The sequence below is a fragment of the Lactuca saligna genome, chromosome 3 (genome assembly GCF_052625555.1).
Source record: "Lactuca saligna cultivar CGN05327 chromosome 3, ASM5262555v1, whole genome shotgun sequence".
NCBI lineage: Eukaryota > Viridiplantae > Streptophyta > Magnoliopsida > Asterales > Asteraceae > Lactuca > Lactuca saligna.
In genome coordinates, this window is record NC_136419.1 from 187,287,352 (window position 1) to 187,312,685 (window position 25,334).

At 35.9% G+C, this 25,334-nt stretch overlaps 1 long non-coding RNA gene, 1 other non-coding gene and 1 pseudogene across 2 annotated transcripts; all 3 read left to right on the forward strand.

Annotated features, from left to right (window-relative positions):
- The first annotated feature begins 772 nt into the window (after positions 1-772).
- On the forward strand, positions 773-879 carry LOC145038133 (small nucleolar RNA R71). The gene has a single exon (XR_013679199.1). It is a non-coding gene; the product is annotated as a small nucleolar RNA R71 (small nucleolar RNA).
- Positions 880-9,133: 8,254 nt separating this feature from the next.
- LOC145037629 (anthocyanidin 3-O-glucosyltransferase 2 pseudogene) lies at positions 9,134-10,778 on the forward strand (annotated as a pseudogene).
- A 3,351-nt stretch (positions 10,779-14,129) lies between these two features.
- Positions 14,130-14,743, forward strand: LOC145034080 (uncharacterized). The gene is made up of 2 exons (XR_013677873.1): positions 14,130-14,309; positions 14,393-14,743. It is a non-coding gene; the product is annotated as an uncharacterized LOC145034080 (long non-coding RNA).
- Positions 14,744-25,334: the final 10,591 nt, after the last annotated feature.

The window sequence follows — 25,334 nt, forward strand, 5'->3', positions numbered from 1 at the left end:
AGTAATAACTTTCCCACTTCTTGTGGTAATAATGTTCACTTGCGCGCCTCGTGGGTTGTTCTCGGTTTTGCTAGGAAGCTCACCCGATGACCTTTGGTTTAGTTGTTGAGCGAGTTGCCCAAGCTGAGTTTCTATATTATGGATGGATGCTTGCTGATTCCTGAGCATTGTTCTTGTTTCTTGGATAGCAGCATCGTGGTCACTGTGTCTTTTCTCGGAAGCAGCCACAAATTTAGTTAGCATCTCTTCCAAGCTTGACTTCTTCTCTTGCACCGGCTCCTCTTTTTGGTAGAATCCTCTCCCTTTTTGCCTATACTTCTCCTCCTTGGCCTTCTTGTACTCTTCATAAGGCAGCCACTCCTTCTTCTGTTTTCGCCAGTCTTCATCATATCGGTCACCGCTCGAATAGCATGCTTGTGCCTTTTTGTTGCCGTGCTCATCCAAATCACAATCTCTAGTGAGGTGAGGTCCATTGCAATTCTCGCAGCCCACCCGTATGGCATGGATCGTTTGATCCATTTTATCCATTCTTCTATCCATGGTTTTTAACATGGCCATGACCGCGGATAAATCTTCAGTAGCAGCATATGCGGCTCCCCTCGTGACATCATTCCTTGGGTTGTGGTATTCTCTAGAGTGTTTAGAGAATTCTTCAATTAATTCTTTGATCACCGGGGGTGGCTTCTTCGTAAGTGGGCCTTGTGAGTCTAGCAACTGCCGGGTCGTAACATTAACTCCATCATAAAAGATGGACACTTCTTGTTGGCTATTTAGATCATGGTGTGGGCAATTTCGTAGCAAACTTTTGTACCTCTCCCATGCTTCATATAACGACTCTCCAGCTTGTTGTTCAAAATTTGCAATGGCCTTCTTGAGCTTGGCTATCTTTGATGGTGGGCAAAAGTGATCTATAAATTCTTCCTTCATTCTGGCCCAAGTAGTGACTGACCCGGGAGGAAGTGATTTGAGCCAGTCTTTAGCAGCACCCTTGAAGGTTACCGGAAGCATCCGAAGCAGCTGAGTTTCGCGGGTGACATTTGGAATGTTGAAGTAATCAGCAACATCATTTACTTCATCCAAATGTTTGTAGGCATCTTCATGATCTTTCCCGTAGAAAGGTATCTCCTTGAGTGAAGCTAGGATATGACCCTTTAGCTCAAAGGTGGCAGTTGCGGGAATTGCGGGTTGCACAAGTCCCGGGCCATGGTCGTCGCGCATCCTCTTCTTCCATTCTCCCATGGGAATTTCATCAATGTTAGCCATAGTGAATGCTAACTCTTCCTCCGCTTCGGTGTCTTGCTCGTAAGTTGCCTCGTCTTCTTCCTCGGTTTCGTATCTAATCTCTTCTTGAATTGGCTCTTCAATTATTAAGGAAGCGCTTGAAGCTCCTGATTTGCTGCTCTTTTTTTTCCCGAAAACAGTCTTCAAGTTGGACAATGGTGATTTCTTTGGTGTGCTTGAACTCTCCACGTCCTTCCCTTTGTTTCTTTTCAATTCGGATTCGGGGTCTTCAAACGGGGGTACCAGTGGTGTGTTTGCTCCTCTGGTCATGAAAGTCCTGAAATTAATCAAATAAAAGCGTAAAAAGAACAAAAAGATTGCAAACAACTAAAAGAAAAAGTCCTAAATAAGCTGTTACTCGCCGAGTAAGCGCGAGTGCACTCGGCGAGTAGCAGTGATTTTTCAAAAAAAAATTCTAAGTTTTAAACCTAACTAAAACAGATACTAAAACCTAATTACTATTTACTAAACTGCAATAAATGAACTTTATGCAAGTAAACTCACACAAAGGATCGAAAAAATTAGGAATTAGCTTAATTATTTGGAACCGTTCCCCGGCAGCGGCGCCAAAAACTTGATGTGTGTAAATTCAACTAGTTTTATCCCTATTTTTTTTAATAAATTGAGCACACAAAGGCAGTGAACCTGTCTTTAAGTGGTATAGATTGATAAGTAAGGTATCGAACTCAGGGAACGGAAATTAAACTAATAGCTAATTTTAACTAAAACAAATAATAAAAGTAAATGGTTTTTCTCTAGTTTTGCAAGACTAGAAACTTAAACAAACTAAATTTAACTAATTAACTAAAGCAACAACTATTCACCAAATTTGATAAAGATGTTTCTATTTAGGTTCAACCAATTCACTCCTATGGTTATTTAAGTTAAGATAGATTAATTGCTATTGGTTACCAATGATAATAGTTAGGTTCATGTTCATTACTCCTAACCCTTAGACAATTAACTAATTTAAGCGTTGATCAAGTGTTTAAACTAATTAATTCCCTAGATTAATTATTTGGGTTAAATAAGATTTGTAATGGTCAATTAAGTTATTAATTCAATTAACCTCTTGTTGATGGTTTCTCAACAAGCTCACACATTAATCTTCCTATTTTCTTATTAATCTTAGTTTCATAATCATTACTTCCAAGCATACGTTTTAGCATTCACATAGACATATGAGGTTAACAATTAAGTGATGTTCATGCAACCTAATTGCCTTCCAATTAACAGAGAATAGTAGTGATTAACACATAAGGTTCTTTAACAAACTTAATTTAACAAATCACCAATAGACAATTAAACAAAATTCAATAATTAAACCATAGGAGTTCTTTGGTATTCCCCAAACAGAAACAACAACGAGTTTAGCTCATAGTTGCAGTAGAAACAAGCAAAGAAACAAAGTTTTTGAAAGCAAACATGTTTAATTCCTAAGTCTAAGTGGTAGAATTAACCTAATTGCTTGAATTCTTCCAACTCTTGAAGCTTAGGGTTCTTCAACGCCTTCTGAACCTTTTAGTCGCAGATAATTCTCCAAAATTCGCCAGAGGTTCCGTCCCCTGTGATAAGGATTCGTCTTATAAAGATATCTCAAAACAGAGGCTACTCGGCGAGTAGCAGAATCAACTCGCCGAGTAGGTCAATACTTATCCGTCTTCAAATTAACAGTCGTACATATCTTCTAGCATCTCATCTTGTACTCGCCGAGTAAGGCCGATGTACTCGCCGAGTATGTCATTCTTGGCACCCTTTAATCTTCTCTTGCTTTCCTTTTCTCCTTTTTGCCTCCAAGCATATCTTTTGGGCTGAAAACACAATTCAAAGCATTTTAAGTACCTTTTGTCCAAATTATTCTCATAACTAACCAAGAATAACTAAGAATATATGTTAAATAATTAACTAATTATGCACATATCAATATTTTTTTTGATTTCTTCTATATCTAAACGTGTAAATTAACGAAGATCCAAATTTTTATTACAAACTTTTAGGCAAGTTTGTTGAATTTTAATAGAATTGATTGTAATAAGAATTTTCTTTGTAGTGAGTTTAGGTTGTTTGGTATGGTCCAAGAAAGGATGTGTGGGGCTGACGTGGCCCCCCTGGAGACGTATAAACACTGCCCTAGGGGTGGGTAGTTTGCATGTGACGTGAGACGGAAGACGGATGAAGACGGAGGCTTTGATTGGTCATTTCAGTTTTGGACCATTACTTTGATTGTTTCGACCGTTTGTCAATTAAAAAAAATCTTTTTATTATTTTTTCAAATACTCTCAATATATACATTCATTTTACACATAATTTCCACTAAAACATCACAATATTATTTCAAAACAAACTCACACATTCAACCAAACAATGGATAATTTTCTACCTTTTATTTCTTCGTCATCCGATGACAACGATTCTCATGAGGATTTGATTTTCTATACGCTGTTTTCCGTGACACGAGACATGGTACGTGTGAGGGGTGCAAGTTCAAACGTCGAGAAGAAGCAAAGAAAATGGATCGACCAGAATCGAGAGGCGACACATGAACTTTTGGTACATGATTATTTTGTTGTTGATAGTTTATATGATATATCGAAATTCGAAGAACGTTTTCGTATTAGTAGAAATTTATTTTTACGTATAGTTAGAGATTTGACATGTAATTATGAATTTTTCAAATTACGATGGGATGCTAGAGATAAACGAAGTTTTACTACAATACAAAAATGTACGACCTCTCTTAGACAATTGGCATACGACATCGCTGTAAACACATCAGATGAGTATCTAAAAATGTCTGAAAGGACGGGTCGAGATGTATATATCTATTTTGTGAGTATGTTATAGAGTTTTACCATGATATATATTTGCAACATCCGGCTAAAAACAATGTCGAACAATTGTATGACACATATCAAGCTAAACATTGTTTTCTAGGGATGCTTGGTAACATTGATTGTACACATTAGGAGTGGGCAAATTGTCCCAACGCGTGGCGTGGTCAATTCACGCAAGGTGATCATGGGGTGCCGATTGTTATATTGGTGGCAGTTATTTCAAATGACCTATCGTGTTTGCATGCATTCTTTGGTATGGTGGGGTCAAACAATGACCTGATATGTAATGATATTTTACAGGGTAAAGCACCAGATATGTCATACGTTGTCAATGGAAATGCATATAAGTACTGGTATTACCTAGGTGATGGGATATATCCAGAATGCGCTACATTTGTCAAGTCATACATATTTTCGGTAGACGATAAACAAAAAATGTTCAAGTTAGCACAAGAATCTGCAACGAATAATGTAGAACGAGCGTTTGGAGTCCTCAAACAAAAGTGACACATAATCAAACATCCGAGACGAACATGGGACACGGAAAATTTGACGATGGTGTTGACTTCTTAAGTTATTTTACATAACATGGTAATAGAAGAAGAGGGTAGGGCTATTTGTTCATATACCTCAAACGATATACTTAATCCATATGCAGTAATACAAGTTGGCAGCCCGACATACTCCTCAAGGATTTTGGAAATAGAAAACCATGAAACACATCACAATCTAAGACATGATTTGACCGGATACATATGGAAAAGACAATTCCAATGGCAAAATGACGATGAAGAATAAGAGGATGAGGAGGGTGACGACGAGGTGGATGATGTCACTAACGATAATGACGACGATTAGAATTTTTCTATGTTTTTTTTATGTTTTTTAATTTTTATTTTATTTAGACAATGTAATGTTTAATTTTAGTAATCTAAGTTTTAAATATCTATGTTTTTAATTAATGAAATATGATTTTATTTTTTTTTATGTTTTCAAAAAATTAATTTATGTTATAAATTATGTTTTTTATTTAATATAATGTTAAAAAAATTGTGAAGTAGTAAACATTTCCAATATTTAATCGGTTGGTGGTGAAACTGACATGATGCAGAGGTCACATAGCTTTTTCGATAGCTTGGATGTGACCATTCCCCATGCCTTAAGAATTCGGAATTTGAAGCGAGTGATATGCGTTGAGTAAGCAAGTGGTCCACTTGATGTCTTATAGGAGTACTGTTTGGATTTATATCCGGATTTTTAAGGTTATTATTTAAAGTTGCATTATAAGATGAAAACTTGCAAAAAAAAAAGAAAAAACTAATAATAACTTGCATAATATCTTAAAATTTTTGTTTTTGTTATGGTATATTGTTGATGTATTATTAGAGGTTCTTTGTTGGGGTATGTCCAAATACGACCTTGTCTATTTTTTTTTCTTTGTAACGTTTTGTGGATATAACAAAATTTTCGGACTTCCTTTACAAAATGGGTCGTGATTTTTCCACTGAGATTTTTTATTCATACACAGAAAAAAAGTGTGTATGGACATTTATACCCCTCCATTTAATTATCATTTACTGAAGAGATAGAAACACCAAAAGAACTTGAATCTATCCCTAGCGAGGGCTCCCTCCAATCCTAAAAATGCTCCATCTCTATCCCAAATTCTATTAGCAATTGTAGCTTTCTGTTAGAATTGCAGGTTTCTTCTTATATGTTTGTTTTGATTAGGTGTGCTAAATTTAACAATAAGTGCTTGCATTCAACGCCAAGATCTCACATTTAATTACCCAACCGCCAATGCCTGCCACCTTCTTTCACTTTTACTTTCTTCCATGCCTTATAATCACTCTGCTCTCTCTTATGTATATTCTTTTCTAATGTATTTGAGTAATTTACATTTTAATATAAAGACAAAACTTCAAAAATGGTTCCTGTGGTTTTCGAAAATATCAAGTTTAATCCCTAAGTTCAAAAAACCTCACAGATGGTCCCTGTGGTTTCAAAACTTTTAACAAATGGTCATTTTCGCTAACACCGTTAATATTTGACCGTTAAGTGAAGGGCATTTCAGTCATTTCACCACCACAGGGACCAGTTATGAAGTTTTAACTTATTTTTTTTTAAAAGAAAAAAATATAATTATTTAATCTCTCTCTCTCTCTCTCTCTCAAAACAAGAAACTAAAAATTGGGGGACGAAAGGACCAAACAACCAATCCAAAATCATGTTCATCACAAATCTTTTAGAAATCCATAATCAGGTTCGTGTCTCATTTCAGAATATGGAGCTTTTACATCACATAGGTTGGGTTAATTTATCAGAAGAACTCGATAACCCAAGCTCTCATTCCTTATTCTGAAACCTACAACTCAAAACCCCTTACATCGATACCAGGCTCCAGTGCTACTCAATCACCCACTTATAAACTTTTCACATCGTGCCCGATTTCTTTAATGATTCCAGCACATTCATGTCCGATTACTATTGGTTTTTTCACTATGAAATTTGCAACTCCCATGTTCTAAATAATCAAATCGTAATCAATGAACTTAATTAATTACACATCTGTCTGGGATATGAATTAGAAGGGAGGTTTACCGTTTACATACCTTGAAGTGATGAACATCACTCCCACAAATTCTAAGAGCCTTGATCTAATCTAAATCCAGTGAAAACATGCTGATTAGAGGCGAATTTTAGTTACACAATCTAATATCGAATATACACAAGCAGTTGATTAGGGCAGATTGTAGGATTAACCATTATCATTTGAATTTGATAATCGAAAGTCTTTATCAAACAAAATCATGATGGATAACTGGCAGGAGAGAAGATATGTTGACGTTCGCGTGTTAGGGCTTGGTTATTCCTAAGCACTACTAGAACAACTGACAGCCCCAAAGTCGATATTTATTTTACCAGGAGCAATCGTAGTCGGATATCTGCAACATATGCTTTGTACCGGAGACGAGATTCGTCGAGAGCTTCATTGATTTTGTTGCAAAGTCTTGTGTCAATTTCTACTCGTGATGTTCACTCTTCCATTGATTTAGAATATTAGTTTTAAGGCGGAAAGGAGATGTCAAGGAAGAACCACGATCTAGAAGAAAGGAAACGACAATGAAGGAGGATGAGCAATCAGCATCCGGAGATGAGGCAACGATGGGAGAAGGAAATGGCAGTGATCGTATGGAAAGCAGAGTGATGAAGAGAGAGAGAGAGAGAGAGAGAGAGAGAGAGAGAGGTGGGGCCCTTTAATATTAAATAACTATATTTTAAAAAAAAATAAGTCAAAACTTCATAAATGGTCCCTATGGTGGTGAAATGACTGAAATGTCCTTCACTTAACGGTCAAATGTTAACGGTGTTAGCGAAAAGGACCATTTGTTAAAAGTTTTGAAACCACAGGGACCATCTTTGAGTTTTTTTGAACTTAGAAACTAAACTTGATATTTTCGAAAACCACATGAACCATTTTTAAAGTTTTATCTAATATAAATTTTTCTCTTTGGTTTTTTAAATTTATGTTCATCATGATTAGGATATATGGACAAACCTTGATATCTAATCTGATGACTAAACTTTTCCAATAGCCCCGATTCATATTTTTCAAAGGGAAATTAACCATCAACATTTACCTAATTTTATTCCAAACAACTTATAACTTTTAGTCTTTTACTGTATAAGTTATTGTTGTTACACCAATTTTAATCTCTATTAGATAATCATCTTGAACATAAATGCTCAAAGAATACGAGGCAAAACACCAGGAATACACGGTAAAACCCTATAAAATACAAAGAAAACTAATAATAGGATTGAGAAAACAGTGAAAGATGTTCCTTTAGCAAGCTGAGAAACAAGCCACGGGTAGATCTGCAATGAGAGGGATGCAAGAACAACTGTAAATTAAGTATACGAAACTTGGAAGTTCAAAAGGGATGGATTAAGTTTTTGGCATCTAGTTCTTTAATAATTACTAGTAATTAAATTAAGGGTATATATGTCTATTCACAAATTTTTATGTGGATGAGTAAAAACTTTAAGTGGAAAATCAATACCCTTAAAAAATACATATAAATTAATGGATGCATATAGATTAGTTTAGTAACCTACGGCTTTTCACGTGGTGATTTCTTGGTGATCAAGTTCATGTCTTACGACACATAATATTATCTTGGAATAAAATTATACTACTCCCGTATCTTCCAATAAAATATTAATACCACTTTTTATATGTTATAAATGAATTATTTATAAATATTATAGGACTCGGTTTTCAAATAAGAGCATTCACAATGCATTTAATTCTATAAAGTTCAACGGATTATAACATCATTTTCTATATTCTATAGAACATTATTAATTTTTTTTCTAAAATACATTAAACTCTAGAGAGTTCAATAAAAAGTTACGAAAGCTAATTTATAGTATATATTTAAGATGAAGTTTTTTTTCTAAGATTAAATCCGAATGAAATTAGACTTATCACCACATTTAACAATCTTATTGAATTTACTATTCTCTGAATAAATTAGACTTGTCACCATATTTAACAATCTTATTGAATTCACTATTTATTATCAGGATGCTCTTGTAATAATGATTCAACATAGATGATTCAACTGGGAATGAATAACGGGTAAATTAGTATAACTTTTAGACACGCCAAAACGTTTTGCGCAAGGTTTACTTGACCATCAACATATATTTTATTCTATTTATCTTGTACTAAAACTAATTATATTTAACTAGGAAATGTCTTTACACAATACGATGAAAAAGATTATAAATACATTATTGTTGAATTTTAAATCTAACTGCTTTTGCCATTTGGCAAGTTTACACATGTCACTCTTTTATTAAATATTAGAAGGCTAGTTAGAGCAATAATTTTACAAATACAAGTCAAATTTGCCAACATACTTGGTCCCCAAGCCATAAGATTCCAAGTAGGGCCAGAAACGAGCGCAACGCAATGACATTAAATCAACTGAGATTATCTATCGACTATAAATCTTATCCCTACGAATACTAAAACAGAGCAAAAGCTTCAAACCCATCATTCATGGCGAATACAGTAGCACAACTCGTCTTCATCCCTGTTCCAGGGGTTGGTCACATAATGTCCACCATTGAGATGGCAAAAGTATTCATCAATCATGATGAAAGGCTCTCCATAACCGTTCTTCTAATAAACCCTCCTTATTCTGCTTTTGCTCTCACAACCTACATCAAATCGTTACATAATAAGGCTATAGAACGAATAGTCTTCATTGAACTCCCACAAGATGAAACCTTACCAAAGCTTGACCCCAAAGCACCCATGACTTCTTTCTATGAGTTCATCAATAGTCATTCCAAACATGTCAGAAATGTCGTTGCTGACATGATAAGTCGACCCGATTCCAATCCGGTGGTCGGGTTTGTGCTCGATATATTCTGCACTGGCATGATAGATGTGGCGAATGAGTTTAATGTCCCAAGCTACGTATTCTTCACATCAAACGCAGCTTTTCTTGGCTTTAAGTTGTACATCGAGACCCTAGTGGTTCAAAACCAAGATGTTTTCGAGTTGAGCAACTCAGATGGCGAGATGCTCATTCCAACCTTCGTGAAACCAGTTCCGACGAATGTTTTCCCGGTGGTGTACCAAACTCAAGAAGGTCTAGACTTTCTGATGCATTCTGTTCGGAAATTGAGAGAGGCTAAAGCTATCATTGTTAACACTTTCTTGGAGTTGGAAACACATGCAATCAAGTCTTTGTCTTCGGAGAGTAGCTTCCCACCTGTGTATCCGGTTGGGCCTATACTGAATCTACATGGTGTTGCCGGAAAAGAACACGACAGTGATGTCTTCGGTTGGTTGAATGATCAGCCACCTTCCTCGGTGGTGTTGTTGTGTTTCGGGAGTATGGGATGTTTTAAGGAGGTTCAAGTGAAGGAGATAGCATACGCTTTGGAGCAAAGTGGCCATCGTTTTGTTTGGTCTTTGCGTCGACCTCCTCAAATGGGTAAATCATTTGAAGTACTCCCCGGTGATTATGAAGATCCAGGAGTGGTGTTGCCGGATGGTTTCTTGGAGCGTACTAAGGGAAAAGGGAAAGTGATTGGTTGGGCTCCACAGGTGTCATTGTTGGCTCATGAAGCAGTTGGAGGATTCGTCACTCACTGTGGGTGGAACTCGATGCTGGAAAGTTTGTGGTTTGGTGTACCAACGGCGACATGGCCAATGTATGCCGAACAACAGATGAATGCGTTTGAAATGACGATAGAGCTTGGATTAGCTGTAGAGATTAAGTTAGACTATAAGAACAATGTGTTTAATCCTGAAGATGATATGGCCATTCTTATGGCGAATGATGTTGAGAGAGGGATAAGGCGGGTTATGGAGGATAAGGAGTTGAGAGAAAAAGTGAAAGAGATGAGCAAAATAAGCAGGGCTGCGGTTACTGAGGGTGGTTCGTCGTTTTCTTCGGTTGGTTGTCTGGTTCATGATTTTATAGATAATATGATATGAATTTCACGTTAGTAAATTGAGTACGATATGAACTTGACGTTGCTGTTTTACGAATTTCATGCAGATATGCAATATTGTAATTGAGTAAAACGTGTTCTACCTCTTGTGGTAATCTAATAAATAGAACTTTCTTCAAATAACATTACTACAAAGGCATAGGCTATGTGTATCTCTTTTTGCTTTCTACTAATACCACCTTAATCATTATATTAATTAATAATTTATCTTTTTGGTAATTATTTCATATATAAATATATATTATTTGTATATATAAATATATATTATTTGTATGCAAACTATTTAATCTATTTAATAAAATGTTTTTATATTTTAAATTTATAAAACAAAAAAATGTTTGTTATATATTATTTATATGCATCTAATAAAATTATTTTATATAAAAGAATTGTATTTAACACTTGATAATTTTTATATGCATTACATATATTATTTGTATGAAAAATATTTAATCTATTTAATAAAATGTTTTTATATTTTAAATTTATAAAATATAAACATTTGTTATATATTATTTATATGCATCTAATAAAATTATTTTATATAAAAGAATTATATTTAACACACGACAATAATAAAATAATATTTCAACAGATGACAAAAAAGTTCAAATACATTCGCACTTAATCGATATGTATCCAAGGTGCTACAGAGCTACGAGGCCTAAGTTGATTGTGTAGTTGATTGTATGATTCAAAACGAGACCAATACATAATTTCCCATGTAGATGTTGACGGACTTCTATGGGCATTCCAATACATTGTGGTAGGAGGCATTGGGTAATTTTCTTTCAAAAACACCGACATATAATGGATGCCATTAATAAATGCCATGTAATGGCTCGGTGGGGTTGAAACTCATCGGGACCTTTCCAAAGAGGGAAGCATGTCGTAAATTGTTCGTGGCTTAAATAATGAACGATCACACCAAATTTGTTGGAAATCAGGTAACCAGTCAAAGGCATATGAAACCAATATTGAGAAAGTGCAGGTTTTTCAAACCAACGCAATGATTCGTATACTTCGTTGAACCCGTCAGTAAAAACTCTATGATATGCGTAATATTGACTTTCTAACTCTTCAAGCAATTGTTTTCGAATATACAGCAACCGGTCTTCATTGTTTTCCGGCTTTTGATTGCTTCTTGATGCTTTCTTTAAACTTTTCAACTATATCATCATACAAAATATTGTCATCTACTATAGGTGTCGTATCTGAAATATCAAGCTTCCTCCAAAAGATATCTATTAAATCCAATGGTATATCTCCACCTACATTGAAATATAAAATAATTATTTATATAACATTTTAAAAAGTTATCTGTATGTGGTAGCTGAATGTGCAAACCTGAATTCGAGTAAACAAAAAGTATCCAACCACATGGTAACCCACAATTGTTATGAAGTTTGCAACCACAATTCAAGGAATCTGAATTTAGATCATTCAACCTTTGAAACTCTCATAATATTATAACTAAAGCTTCGTTTGAAACAAAACCATGCAGTAACCGGAAGCACTTCAAATTGTGGTTATTATAGCGATAACATCTGTTGTTTTCAAAACTTCCGTTGATCGAAGTTACCTGTGCTGCACAATTTCAGTAATATGTTGCACAAATATATCTAGATTACAATTTGGGGAGTCCAGAAATTTCTTTAACTTGGAATGTGCACTCTCAACTCTATTGGATGTGCGGTTTCCAAAATTTAGATGTTGATCAACCCAAACCGACCCAAACATTTCTTTGTACTTATTTAACCATGTGTCCTCTACGTACCTCAAAGCACCTGTGGAATAAAATAAGTTAACAAATAAGTACATAAATAGTAATATGAAGGTTTTGATTTAAAACATAGTCAACAAACAAACTTACATGGATAATTTGTGAACATTTATTGAAGTCGTTCATAGTTTTCCGTGTTTGTCATCCATGTTGGAGACTCAACTAGTAACATCCATTGCATTCTAAAGGACTCCCGATCATTTTTCAACTTGATAATTTTGTTGCAATGTTTCAAAATGTTTTGCTCAATATGCCATCTACACAGTAATCGAGTAGCATCCAGAAAGACTGTTTCACATGCATTGATGAGTGCTAACTCTCTATATGTGATTATTACATGTGGGAGCATGCAATTCTCAAGTGTTGACCTTAGACAATTTAATACCCAAGTATAGTTGCCCTGATTTTCTCTATGTATAAAGGAAAAACCTATAGAAAATGTCTTTTGAGTGAACTATTTGAACAAGCGGCATATTATATTTGTTCGTTTTGTATGTGGCATCTATTATCAACACATGTGGAAATGCACGTCATATCTTCCAAGATGTTGGATGAACAAAAAATAAATTCTCCAACTCATTTGAAGCACCTGTAGTAAGCTCATAAATATAATTATTGTTGTGCAAATGGACATAAGAACCTGCATTAGAGTTTTTCCTGCTTTCTCATACATGCGAATCTTTTGTTGTGCATTATATATTGTTTTAATTACCGACACATTGTTTTCGTTTAGCTCCTTCAATGTTGACAAGATATGGCGTGGCGCTACATGCTTTCTTGTTAAATTTGCCACCAAACAATTCTCATCAACAGATAACCATCATACAAATGGATGACCCTCCATATGTTGTGCAGGTGCATAATTATGATCATCACATTTTACCCTTAGTGTCCATCGACCAAAATACTTTTGAATACTTTCCTTGCAATTCAAATTTACAATTAGTTTTTCTACTTCCAAATGCTCTACTTGTTCAGTAGCTTTATACTCTCCATTATGATCACATGCAAGTATGACTTTATACACGAATCCGTTCACATATGCTTTTGATCTTTTTATGATAATGACATATCCTAAAGATCGTGCTGTGTTTTGTGTCCATTCAAACAATTACTCAGGAGATCTGAACATTTGAAATTGAATTGTATATGTTTTAGAATATATATATATATATATATATATATATATATATATATATATATATATATATATATATATATTTCAAAACATCACAATCTAGTATAATTATATAACCTGATAGGTGGAAAATAACGATTTTTTAGTAGAAACATCTTCATCGTGAGCGGACAAGTTGATTCCGAAAAACTTAAATATATTTATATACAAAAATCACAATAGATATATTAATATAATGTTGCACAAATACAAAAACCATAAGCTTTTATATAAAATAATTCTATATTTTTTAAATTGAAAAAATAATGTATTAACATAAATAAATATTTGCAATTATTTACATAAAGAAATAAAAAATGCAGTACTAATTAGATAATACGTCCAATTATAGTTTGTCAATAGAAGCTTCCACATGAAGCAATTATTTAATTGAAACAAAATATATGCATTTATTTAAACTTAGAACTAGAGGTTAAAATGAAATATTTTTAATTTAACGGACTATAAATATAAAATTGTAAAATATAAAAATCTTACTTTCTCAAAACCCTAACATATTAAATCAGCCGCCAAGAAGGGAGTAACATACCAGATGCGATTTCTGGCAACAAGAGGCGGATTCCGACGACTTCTCTGATTAAATGGTAGGCTATTTCAGGCAGCTTCTCTTACTTTTTCAGGTCACTTGATGGTGTTCATAGCCACCAGTCTGATGCTTCGTGAACGTCCACTGGTATGGCGCTTCGTCGGCGGTCTTTCTCGCAATGTTGCAGTCGTGTTTCTCACAATCTCTCTTTCTCTCGTTTTGTCTTTTAGGTGATATATCGTTATGTCTCTGTCGTAAATTATGAGTGGTTCACTTTTCTCAATCCGGTCACAATGGTTCAAGGTGGTTTATGGTTTAAGATATTCAGAAGGTATTGAATGGTGGTTAACGATGGTTGAAATGGTAAATGGTGGTTCCGGTGGTCTTTGTTTCAATTTTTCCTTCTCCCTTTCTATCTCCAACATGTTTTGGTTACTGCCGGTTAGTTGTTGCCGGTGGTAGTTTGTTGATTGAAGTTGGTTCCGATGGTGAACAAATGTTTTGATGATTATTGTTAATATACTGATTAAATGTTTTATTTTCAGTTTATATAAAATGTTGTGGTTTATTGGTTCTTTAAATGGATTAATAGTGTTCAATCTTCAATGTAATTATAGTTTGTTCATAATCTAAAAATTTACTCTTTTTACAAACAAAACACAGTCTTCAAAACATTATTATTATCGATACACAGGAAAAAGTTGAATACACATAAAAATATGAATTTAATGTTTTCCATGTAATATTTTTATTTATTAGATAAAAAACCTGGAAATAAAAAAAAGCTGCAAAAAAAAGTTAACTGAAAGTCAACTACCAAACAACTCATGATTGGAGGGGTAGAGTTAGGAAAAAGAGGGTAATGAAATATCAAGCTTCCTCCAAAACATATATTTAATAGTCAACGGATTTTTGGTTGACATCAATAAATAAAAGGATTGGTTAAAAAGATACTCCATTTTACCATATAGACAACCAAATTTAAATTTGAAATTTTTTTATTGGATGAAATTGCATTGTTTTCCAAAAAACTGGTTATAAATAGTTAATTATAGGTTGTCTTTTTAAAAAGTGGTCAATTAGGTATCCAAAATTACTTCATAATTGCAAGAAATTTAATGAACAATTGGTTTATGGTGAGATAACTCTGAATAAATAGTCCATTGTAATGATGATTGGTTACAAATTTGCATCTGCCATGAGATGTTCTTATGTTTATTGTTTAATTTTGTGGAATTTTCTCATGTGTTTAGTGTTGAATTGAACTTTTGGTGCCTTGTTTTTAGTTTTTCGTGAATGAATATTTTTCCCGTTTTACAGGGAAGAAATAAGCTTTGTGAAGGCAAGAAAATGCCTCCATTTTGTTGAATGAACGTGTCATGGCTGCAATGATTTATGGGTTTATTAGGGATGTTTTCAATAAGCTTCCACATATCAGTGATTTGGAACACACATAATCATTAGACAAGGTTATTGTACTTGTGGTGATGTGTAAATGAGAAAATAGCAATGTACTTTTATTGATTTATTTATTATAACATCATATTTTCACATCTTCCAATTAGAGCATTGTATTTAAAAAATCTATTTAGTTATAACAATGTCATCCAAAATGTTTTTATTTAGATTTTTGTATAATTTTGTATATTTGATTTTGAATTTGTATAATGTTTATATATTTTTTTAACTATTGAAGGAATTGGTTTAATTATTTTATAAAATAAACATTGGATTCAGTATAAAATAATATGGAGGGTAAACAGTTGTTTTTTTTAATTCAGTACAGAAATTTAGAGGTTCCAACCAAACACCATATTAAATATTCAAATCTTAAAAGTTCAGACCATTTTAGAAATTTAGACCTCTTAAAAATTCAGATCTTAAAAATTCAGATCCTGCTAGTTGAATCGCCAACCTCAACTTGCCTCTCCCATTTTAATTTGATTATTTCAGGCCTTTGATTGTTTATTTGGGGCTATTTCTCCCATTCTTCTCAATACTGGTTCATTTTGCTTTCAGTTGCAGCTTCACAATAGTTCGGGTTTCAGTATTCAGCAACACAGCTATATGCGAGTATGCAGAGGTTTTTTTTATTTCTATAAAAGTTCAAGTATAAATTCAGTTGGTTTTAAAATTTTATTGTTTGTTTTAATGTTGTTGATTCTAGCTAACGAAGTAAGCACGACAATAAGAAAGATGTGGACACCTATTTCAAGCTTCCATCTAGTAGAGAGAGAAAGAGATAAAGTAGTAGTTCATCGCCTTTTAGTGATCAAGTAAACTCGCATTATAGGTAGGTAAACGTTCTTTTCTTTCTTTTTTTTTTTTTTTTCTTTTTGATTCTTTAAGAATCAAAATTATTTACTTCTTAATATTATCAAGTATGTACGAATTGTTAGCAAGGAGATGGTGGACATATACATCTCGGTTTGAGTTCATAACATGCTATATAACAAGGCACATAAATAACTTAAAAGACTCGCCATTTGGTGTGGGGCTTATGGGTAATAAGGTAATTTCTCTCCAAGATTTTTCCGATGGTATATTAATAATTTTAGAGCTAGTTATTGGTTTATAATTCAGGGATCGGTTTCTATTAGCATGTCTTTGTACTAAACAAGTTTATGCTTTGTTTGTTCTTATTTGACCTTGGGACTCAAGGATGTGGATAAAGAGAGACACAACTTGAATGTATATCAGATCTTGAAAAGAATTCATTGTTCGTATGTTCTAGAGCATGTTCAACCACAAAAACTTCCATGCCATAAGTAAATTTTGGAAATAAATACAATACAACTAGTTAAATTATTTGTAAAATTTTCCGATTTCATAATTACTTTATAAGTCAAAGGACATAGTATCTTAGTTTATGGTGACATGAGATATGCATCAACTGAAAAGGGGACATGTTTTCCATGGATGGAATAAAGGAGTTATTGAACTAGCTCCAACATACAAGTATGAAGTGAATTCATATATATATATATATATATATATATATATATATATATATATATATATATATATATATATATATATATATATATATATATATATATATATATATATATATATATATATATATATATATATTTATTGTGACAACCCAAAATTTTCATTTGGTCAAACCCTAAAACTCAATCAATTCATATTATAAGTCAATTTCATTTCTATTTGTTTTTAACAAATTTAAACTTCGTTTGACTATTATAATAATTATTCGTTAAACGAACGGGTGAAAGGATGTGCCGTCTCGAGTCTTGAAATTTCAAAACCGTGAATACCACGTAGCTTAGAAGTTCACGGCCAAACTTTTACGTTTGGAACTTAAATTACCCCAAAAACCATAAACTCATGCTTAAGCATGAGTTTACTCCCCAAAACACTTCACTTCTCATTTGCAACCCCAAGAGTAAACTCCAAACACTTTCAAGTATCATCCCGGTTTTCGCCCGATTTCCCGAAAACGTAAGTATTTCTCGACTTGATTAGTTGATATAACATAACAACTAGTTATTACACATCTTTTCATCCATCCATTTTTATGTTTTGATTAGATTTCCAAAACACCAAGAGCACACACTAGTGCTCTTGGGCCCTTAGCACCTTTTCCAGCTTCTAACTAGTAAGTACTCCAACCCTAGTGTATTGAACAACTTATTACCTTATCATACATCAAGAAAATATCCCAAGAGCACCAAGAACAAGGTGTTCACGGTTTTGGAAGCTCCCAAAACCGTAAACACCAAGTAAGGTGCCAAAGAGTGCCCTAAGCTGCCTTAGTCCTTTACAATGCCTTGGGGACATGTCTAGATCCTTCCTTGATGTGTATAAGTCCATGAAAAGCACCAAAGTCACTCATTTTTATGTGTTTACGGTTTGGGGATCTCCCAAAACCGTAAACACCCCAAACAATGTATAAATGTCCCATATTTATTCCTTATGCCTAGAATCTAACCTAAATTATTACCTTGATGAGCTAAGGACTTGAAAACCCCCAAATACAATAAACCTTATAGGTTTACAGTATTAAACCCAAAGGAAAATGGTTTAGGGACTGTAAACTCCAATTAGGAGTGAAATGGTGCCCTAGTTCCTTCCTTAGTCACATACATCAAGTAGAAAAGCTTCTAGGGACTCTTAAGGCTTCAAACATCAAATGGTCATCAAGTGGGTGAGCATACGACCGTAAACCCAAGGGTTTACGACCGTAAAATCTTTTGGCAATAACCACAAAACCTTAAACTCCCTAATAGAGTTTTCCTTGAACCCCAAACACACTAGCCTTTCCCTACAACACTTAGATGCAACCCTTGGGACTTATAACACTTGTAAAAGGTGTTTAGCATGTACTAAGGAGTCTTAACTTTGTTTATTAGTTGTTTAAACACTAATTAGATACATATATGTGATATTATATGTTAAATAGGATCATAGAGTGTGTTCACGACTTCACTTGACACCTAGCAATCCTACATCTACACTTCAATCCAATCCACTCACTACAGGTGAGTTCATACCCCTAAATTAACCTTTTAAATGTTTTCAAATGTTTATAAATACTTTTATGGGGGGGGGGGGGGGGGGGAATACAAGTAAATTTACGATAGTTATTATCTCAATCACATTTGATTAATAACTATCAACAAGTGAATCTCTTACTTTCAAACTATTTTTCTGATCTGTTTTACTTCAAACTCTTTTACATATCAAATGCTTTTACGAAACTTCTTTTATACTTTTATATTATAAATTGCATTCCTAGATATGTATAGTAATATAAGTAATGTTTGAAGGACTTAAGAAGGCTAACCCGCCTTATTTCCTTTTCCCCTTTGGGATGTGGTCTGGTAGGATATCGGGTATCCGTCTGAAAGTCATTTAACTATTAGTTATATATTATGTGTACATATATAGTCATAAAGGTTCTTCCAGTCAATTCAATACCTTGAGTAGCAGGGGTATACTCCCATGTTCATACGTACAAGTTATATTACTAGTAAACTACAATTGGTGTAGTTTAGGGTTTTACTAAAACTAATACTAGAACAATGAATCATTCAAAGAGTCAGTTCATACATGAGTCATAATACATAGTGATGAGAAACCAACATAATACATAGTGATGAGAAACCAACATAATACATAGTGATGAGAAACAAACATAATACATAGTTATGAGAAACAAGCATAATACAGAGTAATGAGAAACAAACATAACACATAGTGATGAGAAACAAACATACATGCTAGACAGAGAAAGAACACACAATATAGCTAGCACATACATTACATATACATTACATTCAGTTATGTGAGCCATTAAACGGGTCATGGCACTACCTGCCATGATCATTTTTTGTATCCAGAATCTCCTTAGTTGGGGAGCATATGAGTTTGCATATAGATATATACTGGATTGACTATCCTACACGTTGCTGGTCGCTACTGTGGGACTTGCAAGTCTACGGGTGCCAAATGTCATTTCTTACGGCGTCTTACATCGTCGTTTTACTATTGAGTCGGTAGCAGGGTACAGGTCGATCACATGGTACTTTAAATAACAATTGGTTTAAGGTAGTTAGTACATTAGTAGTTAGTAAATACAATACTACAGTACTATAATATTTTTCCCATTACATTCACTTCGTGAACGTTCACATGATGCTCGGTAATGTAAAAAACTATATTTTTGGTTAATGATAGTCGGATTTGGGAAAATACACACTCTTACAAGAGACACACACAGTTATTAGATGCCTTGGTAGAAGGCTACTCTTAGTAGGTAACATAGGGTTTTCTAGGATAGTTCAAAAAAATACAAACTTTACAAAACTTATACATTACATCTTACAAACATCTTACAAATGCTTTCATAAAAACTCAGACACTAATATACTTATGATCTCACCAGCTTTAAAGCTGATACTCGCTTTCAAAATAACTTGTCTTCTCAGGTCACCAGTAGACAGGTACCGATACCAGGTTTTTGAGAAGATGGAGCTTGTTCAAGACTCCTATTTTATTTTGATGTACTTTTTGGTGTCTATATAACTTGACAGAACACACTTAATTATATTATTAATGCAATGGATGATGTTGTTGCTTGTTTACTACTTTGCATTGTTGTGATATTATACATGACGTCCTCCACCCCCGAATGATTCCGCCGTTCAGGTTTTGGGGTGTGACAGATTGGTATCAGAGCATTGTTTATAGTGAATTGAGTGTATCAACCCATAAAAGATATACAAACTATAAACACAAGCAGGATTAAATTACTCTGATAAAGAGTTTATACTTTTAAATAATAAAATATTTAACCAAGTATACATACCTGCATTCATACTAAAATCAGTGTCACTAGGACAGAACAAAAGTATTACGATTGTTGGACAACACAAGTAGACTTGGATACATATGGTCAACCTTAGGAAGATGTAGCCTGATCAACTACATTATCCTAGGAGTGACTAGCATGTGCCTAAGGATGATTGTGATGTTGCAACAAGTCTAAAAACTTACTAGCACTACCACAATATGAAGAGTAGAACATAACATTAAACTTAAAATACTATAGGAGTATTTTGTGTTACTATAATTACTTTTCTGAGAATTAAAGGTCTTTATTAGTATGCTCTAGACAAGTATTGGAGTAACTAATAAAGATCACCTTATAATTATCTAGTTAGCTCATCTATTAATTTATTTCCTTACCCCTTTTCTCGCATAGATATCATGGCTGGATTCCATCATCATGACGACCCGTACTTTCCACCCAACGACAATGCTGGATGGCTTGAAGCAGAGTTCAATGATGAGCATTAAATCCCTTTGGATGATCATCAAGCAGAAGGCTTCTCAGATGGATTTGACTCCGAGCCCGAAGTCAACAACCTACCTCAAGTAGCTCAAGCCCCGAATAACAACCCCCAACCTGCATTTCAAGGACCCACACCTCTGTGGGCAACAAACTTGAATACATGGAGCTAGGAACAGGGTCAACCCATTCCCTACAATGGAGATAGAAGTTTCTACAACCTCACTGAGGGAGGTTCTACTGACAGGGTCATACCTGTCATGGTTCGTAGGATTTCTCAAAACACGATATTGGGTCAATAAACTATCAATCGAGTCTTGGAGATTGACGCCAACTCTGGCGTAAACACTGTCCGCGTTTGCCAACTTGATTCTGCTCACGAAAGGGCTCTGGTTCACAATGTAGCTTTTCGGAAGGAACTAGCTGAAACCTGAGCTGAAGTCAGAGAACTTCGAGCTCAGCAAGCAAGAGCTGAAAGGCGCATGAGGGACATAGAATGTCTCCTGTCGGGATCAAGAACTCACTGTGGTAGTTCTTGTCGCCGATAGATTCTCATCAACTTCTCTCTTTTGGATATAACCTAGTTATGTAAAACTCTGGTCTAAATCCCTATCTTTGTAAATCATAGGCCTGTTAGGTCTTGGTTAGGTTGTAATTTTGTCAAATTTTTTCCCATTTTGGTTGATGTAAGGCCTAGTACTGTTGGCCGTTTTTCCCAAACTTATTACATCTGTAATTCTAGTAATATTGACAGGTAGCTAATCTTATGGGAATTATTATCCAAATGTGATCATCTATTAGTTCTAAATCTACATTCAATCGTATTGATGGGATATGAAGAGTTAGTCCATGAGTCATTTTCATCAATTCTTCCATTAAAATTCTTATCAATGTTTTCATCTTCATAATCTTATAGATCAAAGATGCCGCCTAGCAGAAATCCAAGGAGAAACCTTGATAACGAAACACCACCTCCTCAACCACCTACTCCTCAGTTCGACACGAAAGCTCTAAATGCTGCCGTAGCTGCGGCTACATCCATGTCTCAATATCATTCATCTGGTTCCACTGGAGGAGGAACCCCTGTCCTGTCAACTCATGGTGAAATCGTGGTGCGCTTGAAAGAGTGCTCCTATAAGGACTTCACCAGCTATAAGCCATTGTCCTTCAAAGGGACTGGCAGAGTCATTGCCCTCTCGCAATGGTTCGAGAAAACTGAATCGGTTTTCAAAATCTGCTCCTGTCCAGAGGAGAGCAAGGTCAAGTTCACTGCTTGCACCTTTGAAACCAAAGCCCTAACATGGTGGAATAGCCATGTTAAGTCGCTATCTCTCATAGCGGCTAATGCTATAGACTGGGATACCTTGACAGACCTCATGATTGAGGAGTACTGCCCGAGGGGCGAGAGTCAGAAGTGGGAGGAAGAACTGTGGAGCCTAATCATGAAGGGCTCCAACGTAACCGCCTATACTGCCAGATTCTGCGAACTGGTGGCCCTCTGTCCCAACATGTTTCATACCGAGGGAAAGAAGATCGAGAGATACATATGGGGGCTGGTGTCGCCATACTAGGGAAATGTCTTGGCATCACACCCCACTACATTTGATAGTGCCAAGCGATTAGCACAACGGTTCATAGACCATGGGGATCGTACCTCGGCCACAACAACAACTACCCTGGCCATCTCAGAACCCACAAGAACCGCTGATTCCAAGCGGAAGTTCTGGGATGACAAAAAGAAGACAAAGGCTGCCAAAAAGCAACAGGTCATGGCAGTACATGCTGCGATAGCACCTGCCGCTGCTGCTCCGGTGAAGCAGTATGCTGGAAGTTTGCCCAAGTGCTACAAATGCAACTTCCATCACGTCGGCGCCTGCTGGGAAATGCAGTGTATGAACTGCAACAGGAAGGGGCACACTGCCCATTTCTCTAAAGCTCCGACGAAGCCAATCAACCAAGTCCCTGGTGCAGGAGTGGGCCAAGCTTGCTATGGATGTGGCGAGGTAGGCCACTACAAAAATTGCTGCCCGAAGGTAGGGTTTGCCGGTGGAGTGGCAAGAGTTCTCGCCATAGGCCATGAGGAAGCGGTAGCTAACCCCACAGTGGTCACTGGTATGTTTCTCCTCGATAACGCTTATGCATGCATTCTATTTGATAGTGGAGTGGAGAAAAGTTTCGTGAACCAAAAATTTGCTCATTTACTTAAGCAAAAATCACGAAAACTTTAAGAACCGTTCAGTGTAGAAATGGAAAATGGCAAAATAGAGAGCACTAGCATCATATTCATAGGGTGTACCCTAACTTTAGACAAACATTCTTTTTCAATCGATCTCATGCCGGTCTCAATTAAACGTTTCAACGTCATTATCGGTATGGATTGGTTGAGTTCTCATCGTGCCGATATCATGTGTTACGAAAAGGTTATTTGCCTAAATCTACCGTCCGGCGAAACCCTAATAGTATACTGCGACAAACCCGTCACGAAACTTCGTATCATCTCGAGCATTCAAGCTCAGAAATTCTTGCGAAAGGAATGTCGAGCATTCCTTTCTCATGTGGTCGATGTGAGCCAAGAAACGAAATACATTCAGAACATTCCAGTAGTACGCGACTTTCCTGACATCTTTCCAGAAGAACTCCCGGGATTACCTCCGCAACGTCAAGTCGAATTCCGAATCGAATTAGTTCCAGGGGCTACCCCCGTAGCCAAATCACCCTATCGTCTAGCACCTGCAGAGATGCAAGAATTATCCTGTCAACTTAGCGAACTGCTCAGCAAGGGCTTTATAAGACCAAGCTTCTCACCCTAGGGAGCTCCAGTCTTGTTCGTCAAGAAGAAAGACGGATCGTTTCGTATGTGCATCGACTACTGGGAGCTCAACAAACTTACCGTCAAAAATCGTTATCTGTTGCCTCGAATTGACGATTTATTTGATCAACTTCAAGGGGCGAACTTCTTTTCAAAAATCGACTTAAGATCCGGATATCACCAACTACGAGTGCTAGGGGAGGATGTTCCGAAGATAGCCTTCCGAACACGTTATGGGGCACTACGAATTTGTACTGATGCCGTTCGGCTTAACAAACGAGCCCGAAGTATTCATGGACTTAATGAATCGGGTGTGTCATCCTTACTTGCATCAGTTCGTCATCATCTTCATCGATGACATACTTATCTACTCTCGTAGTAAGGAGGAGCATAGTCAAGATCTGTGACAACTCCTTGAAACATTATGTTCGGAGAAGCTCTACACGAAGTTCTCGAAATGCGAATTTTGGATTCGATGAGTCGAATGCTTAGGGAACGTGGTTAGCGAAGAGAGAATACACGTGGACCCTTCCAAAATCAAAGTCATTGAGAACTGGTCAGCACCGAAGACGCCTACAGAAATTCATCAATTTCTAGGCCTCGCTGGCTACTACCGCAGGTTCGTTCAGAACTTCTCCCGCATAGTGAAACCTCTTACAACACTGACCTAGAAGGGCGTGGCCTTTGACTGGGAAGAGAAGTAGGAGAGAGCTTTCCAAACGCTCAAACAAGCCTTATGCACCGCACCAGTACTATCCCTCCCTGAAGGGATAGAAGACTTCGTAGTCTATTGCGATGCATCGAATCAAAGGCTCGGATGTGTTCTAATGTAGCGAGGTAAGGTCATCGCCTATGACTCGAGACAGCTGAAGACACATGAGGTCAACTACACGACCCACGATCTTGAACTAGGAGCAGTTGTGTTTGATCTGTAGATCTGGAGACATTACCTATACAGTACGAAGAGAACTATCTTTACAGACCACAAAAGCCTGCAACACATTTTTGACCAGAAGGAGCTCAACATGAGACAACGACGGTGGGTCGAGCTACTCAGTGACTACGAATGTGAAATTCGTTATCATTCGAGTAAAGCCAATGTAGTAGTTGATGCCCTAAGTCGGAAAGAATATTTTGGTCATAGAGTTAAATCATTGTCTATCACTATCCATTCACACTTGTCCGCACAAATTAAGGCGGCTCAGCTCGACGCTTTGAAGCCTGAAAACGTGGCGGGTGAATCCCTGAGAGGGATGGATAAGAACTTGGAGGTTAAGGGTGGCGGAGCTCATTATTTCATGGACCGGATCTGGACCCCGAAGCTAGGAGGTTTCAGAGACTTGGTCATGAACGAGGCGCACAACACTCGTTATTTTGTGCACCCAGGTTCAGATAAGATGTATATGGATCTTAAAAAGTTATACTGGTGGCCTAACATGAATGCAGAAATTGCTACCTTCGATAGTAAATGCCTTACTTGCACCATGGTCAAGGTTGAATACCAGAAACCCTCCGGTCTTCTACAACAGCCAAAGATAACAAA